At 53.2% G+C, this 7,698-nt stretch overlaps 1 long non-coding RNA gene across 3 annotated transcripts; it reads right to left on the bottom strand.

The window, feature by feature from the left end:
- Positions 1 to 6,718, bottom strand: LOC103243705 (uncharacterized). 3 transcript variants are annotated; one of them, XR_012089013.1, is made up of 3 exons: positions 6,494 to 6,718; positions 5,698 to 5,788; positions 1 to 4,876 (listed from the first exon to the last, which is right to left on the bottom strand). It is a non-coding gene; the product is annotated as an uncharacterized lncRNA (long non-coding RNA). The 3 variants fall into 3 exon arrangements; XR_005234890.2 differs by lacking the exon at positions 6,494 to 6,718 and adding an exon at positions 6,431 to 6,493; XR_005234889.1 differs by lacking the exon at positions 6,494 to 6,718 and having other exon boundaries at positions 5,698 to 6,424.
- Positions 6,719 to 7,698: the final 980 nt, after the last annotated feature.

The following is a 7,698-nucleotide window of genomic DNA, read 5'->3' as shown; positions in this document are numbered from 1 at the left end:
TAACTGAGCAAAGGTTGATTTTATTAGACAAGGAGGTAGAGAAGCTTGTTGATGACGAGCGAGCTCCCAGGGAGAGTGGCCTTGTCCAAAACCTCCTCTGGTATTCTACACCCTCTGCACGGGGGTGGTGATCAGTGTTGTTCTTCTCAACTTGGGGATATGGGGGCCAGAGACACCGTGGAGTACAGGCCCCAACCCTCTGGTTGTTCTGCAGTCTGCCATCAATCGAGTGCTCATGGCTAAAACTCCAGCCAACAAGGAACTTGAACAGCACAAGTCTAGAAAACAGGCTGTTGTCAAGAGTTTGACTGATGGTTTGGAGCTCAGAAAAAGTTTCCCCATGGTCATTTCTTAATGGCCGTTTCAGAACAAAGGGGCAGAGGCAACCAAACACCTTCCCAGGGTCTCGCCTCTGGCAGGGGAGAAATTGAGGTCTTTGATGGTTTCAGATGTAAGTGCTGCCCTGCTGTTAGGCTAAAATTTCCAGTATTTGAAAAGTTCCAAGCTAATTTTCAGGGAGGAAATTAGATGAGAAGTGGCTTTTAAAACATGGAGAATCTTATGTTTAAAAACTTGGGTTGCCAAGGAAACTCTCTCTCCAATATTTCCTTGCCACCATGTTGTAAATTAAGCCCCTAACTGAAAGGTAATTAAGGTAATTGGTGGCACCGCTGCAGAGAGAATGTGGCAACGCAGCCGGAGAGAAGGAGCCCCCAACTTTTTAGGGCACACAACCCCCTTAGCTCTGGGGAAGCTACATCCATTACTGCATGTGGGGCCCTTGAAGGCACCTTTGGAGGAGAAGGCAGACCAGCAAACAGCTGTGAGCCGTGCTCAGTGAAAGGCCACGGAAAGCAAATCTGAAATGTCACGCTGCTACCCTGTTGGTTTCGAATAGGTGAAAGCTCCATGAGTCAGTTAATGAGCAGATCGGGAAGGCTACAGTGTTCTGGCCCCCTGTGGCCAGGTTAATGTATGTGGTATCAGGAGAGAGCTTCAGCAATTGTTTTCTGCCACCTTCGGGAAGGAGGCAATTTAGCATTTAGTTTGTGGTCCCAGCCATCCAGCAATCCATCTGTCTATTCATCTATCTCTCTATCTGTTCATTCATCGAACTGTCCATCTGAACATCCATCTACCCATCATCTATCCACCCACCAAGTCAGCCATCCACCCATGTATTTGTTTATCCACTCATCCATCTATCTGTTCACCTGTTCATCCATCTACCCACTCTCCCCACATACACAGCTGGATGGATGGGCATATCAATGAATGGAAGGATGGATGTATGGGTGCGTGGATGGATGGATGAATAATGGGAGGGGTGAATGAGTGGACAGAGAATAGACAGACGGATAGTGGATGAGTGCATAGCTACCATCCATCTGTCCACCTATCTCCATTTACCTATCTATGCAGCCACCCACCTACACATCCATACATCCATCATCTATTCGTCATCCATCCTCCATCCGACCATCTATCAGTTCATCCCCTACCCATCCATCTAGTAAGTAAACATTTCCTAAGCATCCATAATTATAGTGACAACATCTCCCACTCACTGAGTGATAAGGTATGTCAAAGCCTTTCCAGGCACAATCTCTTTAGATCCTTTCCTCAACACTGTGACTTGAGTTATTATTTCCATTCCAGAAATGAGGCAGTAGAGAGGTTCTTACAGCTAGCAAAGGTGAGAGCTTGGATTTTAACTCTTGTCTGCACCCTGGGTGCAGATTCCTAGGAGAGGGGCAGTGGGTTTTACCATCATCTATCTCTGCATCTTTGAGCCCGGAGAACAAGATGTGAAGGGGGGTGGGGACAGAGAGCTTGGCTGAAGCACTGGGAAAGAGACCTGTGTCTCAGGCTCCAGGGGCCAGGGGCTCTCGGTGACCCAGATCCAACTGCCTTGGCCCTGACCTCCTGCCCTAGCACACCTTTCTGCACTTTTCTAGGCCTTTCCTCTTCCCATGGGGTAAACACTGCCAGCGTGGTCAGGTTGCTGGTGCCAAGGTGAAAAGTCCATGGATCAGAAACCGGGCCCCCCTGGGAAGTGCTGTTCCCAGAAGCTGAGACCTTTCTTCCAGTAAACTTTGGCCTCCTTCTTTCTGGCCCTGACTCCCCGTGCACAGGGAGTCCAGGTTCACATCAAAGGGGTTGGGGGGCGGGGAGAGAGGGGTGAGCAGCTGAGCACCCCATGGCCCAGTGCTGCACTGTGCTGGGGCTTCAGGCGCTTGCTTCTTCCTAGTCAATTCAGTCAACATCCCAACTGGGGGCAGGTCTCAGTCTTCTCATTTTGCAGAGAAGGAGACTGAGGTTCGTAGTGGCAAAGTAACTCTCCCCAGGTCACACGGTTAGTTTCAGGGAGAGAAGTCTCACCTTGAACCCTGATATCAGCAGGCAGCAGCTGGAGCCAGACTGTAGTGGGCCTGGGGGTGAGTAAGTGGGCTCCACTGTAAGCCAGTCACTTCTGAGCTGGGTGACCCTAAGTGAGTCCCTTAACCTCTCTGTGCCTCATCTCCCTCTTTCTACTTACAGGGTTGAGAAGACTCACAGAAGGGGTATACACCAATGCTTTGGATACTCTGGGCACTCAGTAAATGCAGGTTCTATGTGGTAACTGTCTCCCATGTGTACTGGAGTTCTGCAGGGAGAAGTTCGTTGCGCAGAAGAGTCCCACAGCTGCATGCTGGCTGAAAGGCTGCAGCTGCACATCGCGGAGGCTGAAACACCGGGAGAGGAGAGGATCGATCTGCTGTCATTCGGCCCCAACAAGGGCACCCCGAGGCATGGCAGCTCCTCCACCACTGTGGCAGACTGCAGTCCCGGGAGAGGCTGCCACCTTGCTGAGGGGGTGGGTGGGAGCCGGTCCCTGGGGGCGGGTGGTTCCCCTCCACAACCCTCTTCACAGGCAAAACCCAGGGACAGGTGTTAAGAGCTGTTTGTCATCCATCTAATGAACATTTGTTGAGTGAACCTCCTAGGAGCAGGAGCTGTCTTGTCCTTATCTCCTCTGACTCTGGTGCCCAGCACACTGCCTGGTGATACCCACTGGAGCTGACCCTCCCAAGGGCTCCTGTGTACCAGCAGAGAAGGCATTTCCAACAGGCTGCCTCTCCAAGCCCAGTCTACTCTCTAAGGCAGCCATTGCCTGTGTCCTGCTCACCGGGCTTAGGGGGCCAAGATAACCAAGGTCACTGGGATCCTAAGGGACAGAGTGGGATTTGAACCCCGGTGTGTCTGCTCCGCCCCAGAGGCACTGCCTCCGCCACTTTCTCCATCTGCTGACCCCCAACTGCTTTGCAAATGTTACCAGTGTCTACTGGTGGCAAAGGCTTGCTCAACCCAGGAGCATCTACTGAGTGCTGTCTCCATGGCAGGGGCTGGGGGACTCACGGGAAAGCCAGACACAGCCCAACCGGGGCTGAGGGCTTCTGAGGACACTGCGCCTGCTATGGTTTTCTGTCAGGGGTACCTGCCTGGGAGTCAACTATGGAAACACTTTGGAGCTGCTTCCCAAGGCCAGAAAGAAAGTCTGCCCCACTGCTCCTTGTGGAGTAAAATCAGAGTATTTACTCCCTGTGGAGTTTGCCCCAGGTGCCAGGGGCTGTGCTGAGCCCCTTCCCACGGTCTCCCCTGAAAGCCCCTGAGGGAAATGCTGCCTTCGTTCGCATGTTGTTAATGAGAAAACCATAGGGAATTAGCCGTGAGCACCACCATCTTTCTTGTCCCTTCGAACATCTCCAAGTCAGATAATCATAACAATAGTGGCAGGCATTCCACATTCATACAAGCTGGCAGTCCATCCTGCCTTGGCCCCCAGCCCAGATAAGCAGAGGGACGTGGTGCTGCGCCCTGCATCTCTATGGATGGGGAAACTGAGGCTCGGGGCCGGGAGGAGGCAGATCTGAGGGCTCCCAAGTTTCTCTTCCTCTCGCAGACAGACTAAGAGAGTCACCCAAGGTCATCAGAGCTGCCGCGGCGGCAAGACAACAATGTTCTGACTTCTGGTCAGGTCCTCCTTCCATCACGACGCCCCAGCAAGGGAGGGGAGGCAGGCGTGGGGGCCGTCAGGGGCCTCTTTAATTCATGAGTTACTGGCAGAAGCACAATCTCCAGGGAAGATTGATGACCGGCTGCAGGTATTGGTGGGTGGATTCATAAAGCTGTCGGCTGCGGGCCGTAAATCAAATGAATATTCAAGATTCCGCCTCGGGAGCAATTCCCTGGCTCCGACAGTAACAAGATGGATGTGGGCAGGAAGGCAGGCGTGGTGGCCTCAGAAGCCCTTGGCCCCGGAATGAGGCACCGCACTTGCTCAGAACTTCTGCATCTGCCTGGGAAATTTGGGCAGCTCAGAAGAGGGAGGAGAGCAGATCATGGACCCCAGACCCAAACGTGGACCCTATGTTGAGGATTATGTTTTATTGAGGCATCATTTACTTGCCGTAAAATGCAGAGGTCTTAAGTGGAACGTGGGAGGAGTTTGGACACCTGTGTGTAATCATCACCCAGATCAAAGTCTAGAACACCCCATCATCACCCCAGAAAGTTCCCTTGTACTCTTCCCTGCTCACCCCCCATCCCGAGCCCCACGCAGCCACTGCTCCTCTTTCTCTCACTGGAGTATGTGGACTTTTGTTGAGGACGTGGACTTGTCTGCCTGTTTTGCTCAGCTTTGTCTGCGTGGCTGAGCTGGGAGCAGCTCCCTGTCCTGCTCCGCTGTACGGTCCCCCATGGCAAGCATCTGCCACCATGGTATGGGCCATTCCACCCTTCATGGCCACCTGGGCTGTTTCCACTTTTGCCGTTCTGAAAGTCTGCTGTGAGTTCCTGCAAGGGTTTTTCTGGGTGCTTTTCTTCGGGTAAACACCTGTGAGTGGAAGGGCTGAGTGGAAGGGCTGGGTACCAGAGCAGACATAGCTTTACCGTTTTAAGGAACTGCCAGACAGATTTCCAAGTGACTATGCCTCTGCATTCCTGCCAGCAGTGGACCAGAGTTCTGGCACTCTGTCCTCATCCTTGCCAGCGGTGTTTATGACACCTGTTCAGGTGAGTGCAGTGGCAGCTCACCAGGAGACCCCCCCATCCTTTGCTCAATTCACCAAGTATCCACTGGTCCTGGGACACAGCCTTTGCTGTCCTCTTACGAGCCTTTGGGGAAGGTAGCTCATCTTTGTGGCTGAGTTCAGGAGCCGAGTCCCCAGGATCTGCCCTCCCCACCGGGCTGCCGCATGTTCCTGGGGCTGCCGAGGCTGGGACTCAGAGCTGCCTTTTTAAGAACCCTCCCATGGCTGCCCACTGCTCTCAGGAGGCAATGCACTCTCCTTCCGGTGGTCACGAGGGCCAGTGTCATCTGACCCTGGCCACCTCTCTGCCGCCACCCCAGGCCACCATCCCACCTGCTAACCATGGTCTACTGCCTGGGATCAGGTCCCACCTAGGACCTTTGTCCTGGCTATTCCTTCTGCCTGGACTCTATTCTCCAGCCCCTTCTGTTGATAGCTGTGTCCAGGTGGAAGGAACGGTCACTGCCTCTGACAGTGATGAGATTGCTGTGGGTGAGATGCTGGGCACGCTCACCAGGGGGTCCCATCACCAACCTCATCCTCCAGACAAGGAAACTGAGGCCCAGCAAGGTCACTGGAACTGCTCAAGGTCATGCCACAGGTCAGGGGCAGAGAGGAGACCCACCTGCATCTCAAGCCTGTGGAACCATCCTCTCCTCCGGAGTGGCCTGGCATCTTGTCTGAGAAGGAAGCTCTGGGCTGGCCTCGGGCACAGGCTAGATGATATGAAATGTCAGCCCCTCTTGGGATCCACACTCCCCCAGTAGGGCAAAAGGCACACTCGTGCCTCTTCCTCTTCTGGAGAACATTTCCCCATTTCCCAACTCAGCATCAACTTCTTTCCTAATTCTGGGCCATATTGCTTCACCTCCATTAGACCCTACCACAGACAAGTGTTCCGTGGGATGGTGAGGCTTAAAAAGTTAACACAGGAGAGAGGTGGCCAGCACCACTGGGTTTCCCCTACTATCTGGAGCCCCTGTCCATCCTGGTACACGACCAGCCCCCAGGACTCATCAACATCCTGGAGGTCAAAGTCTCCACAGGTGGGACAACCCAGAGCAAATCTTGTCCCACGAACTCTAGTCCCTTTGTATGCTGTTCTGTCCGGGGGCAGGCTGGTGACAGAAGACACGGTGACCCCCACCCAGCCCAGGTAGCCCTGCCTTCTCTCCCCAGAGCCGAGAGCACTGATAGCCTTAATTGTTGAAGAAAGGGACCTGTCCCAGGGTCTTCACTTTCTAGATCCTGCCAGCAGCCCTGATTTCTACTGATAGAAATAGAAATCATTCTACTGATATCTAATATTGCTGTCATTCATCAGCGCCCCTCAAATCAACTCCCCAAAAAACAGTCACCTCAGATTCTCCCCGTTGAAGTAAAAGTTTCTTTTCCCAGACTTCTAAAGTCCGAGAACAAACCTTAGCAACACAGGCACGTCTCCTGGGCAGAGGCGTGCGTCATGGAAAACTTGGAGGTTGGTGATTGGGCCGCCTCTGCTGCAGAGTCAAGTCCCTGAACGCTTGAAAAACAACATAATGTATTCCTGTCTGCAGCTCTGAGCAAAAGCTCATTTTGTGTCCTGTGTTTCCATTTCCTGAGGATTAATAAGTGTGGAGGGGAACTCGGGCTTCGTGCCGAATATTTATTTAGTCAATATACACATCAATTTAGCAAATTAGAGATCGCAAGCCATTTCTAAGCAATGCTGTAAAAATAATAGCTGTACTTTAAACTTGTAATGGATTTTGGTTTGGTGGGAGGTGGTGGCTACTACGTGCCTGGCACTTGATAAACACAAAGAAGTTTAGTTCTCCTTAAACTTCAGTGGATGTCTGAGTCATTGGAGATGTTTGTTTACAAAGCAGACAGATCCTGTTACCCAGGGCACAGGCTGAGGGGTCTGGGGTGGGGGCTCTGGAACACAGGGAAGAGTGGGCTTCCAGTGAACGACCCTGTGTCTACCCCTGGCTGTGGAGGGCAGGGTTTCTCTGCCCCGGGGCTGCGGTCTTGAGGGTCTGCGTGCCTGTCCAGAGTGGGGGCTGCTCTGCGCACCGGACAATGTTCAGCCTCACCCCCATCTCTGTCCACTAGATGTCAGCAGCAGCAGCCCCCTCCCCAGCTGTGACAATCAGAAATGTCTCCAGACACTGGCACATGGCCCCGGGTGGGCAAAATCTCCCCCAGCTGAGATCTCCTGATGTAGCGCAGGGTTCTCAGGTTCTCTGAGCCCCATTTCTTCATGGAGACACACATTCTCATGAGCAGGGGTTCTATCCCACAACCCGGTGAGAGCACAGCTGCTGCTCACATGGCAGAGCTGAGAAAACTTTGATTCAGAGAGGCACAGCGACTTGCCCAGGGGTACACAGCACCCGCAGCTGACCTGGGGTACGCAAGGCCCTTCCAAGTCCTTGGAATGCTCAGTGGCCCCTTCTCATCCCTCGAGTCTCTGTCCCAATGTCACCTCCTCAGAAGGGCCCTGCCTGTCTCCCTGTGCTAGGGTAGGCTCTTGGCCCTGCTCTTCTGATGCTCTTTCTTACCCCTCTGCCGTGTCCCTCACAGGACTTGGCCTAGCAAGCATCGTGACTGTGTGCGTATTGACTTGTCCACTTCACTGTCCCCC

This window comes from Chlorocebus sabaeus, chromosome 2, assembly GCF_047675955.1.
Source record: "Chlorocebus sabaeus isolate Y175 chromosome 2, mChlSab1.0.hap1, whole genome shotgun sequence".
In the NCBI taxonomy this organism is placed as follows: domain Eukaryota; kingdom Metazoa; phylum Chordata; class Mammalia; order Primates; family Cercopithecidae; genus Chlorocebus; species Chlorocebus sabaeus.
This window is presented reverse-complemented; position numbering and strand designations above follow the sequence as displayed.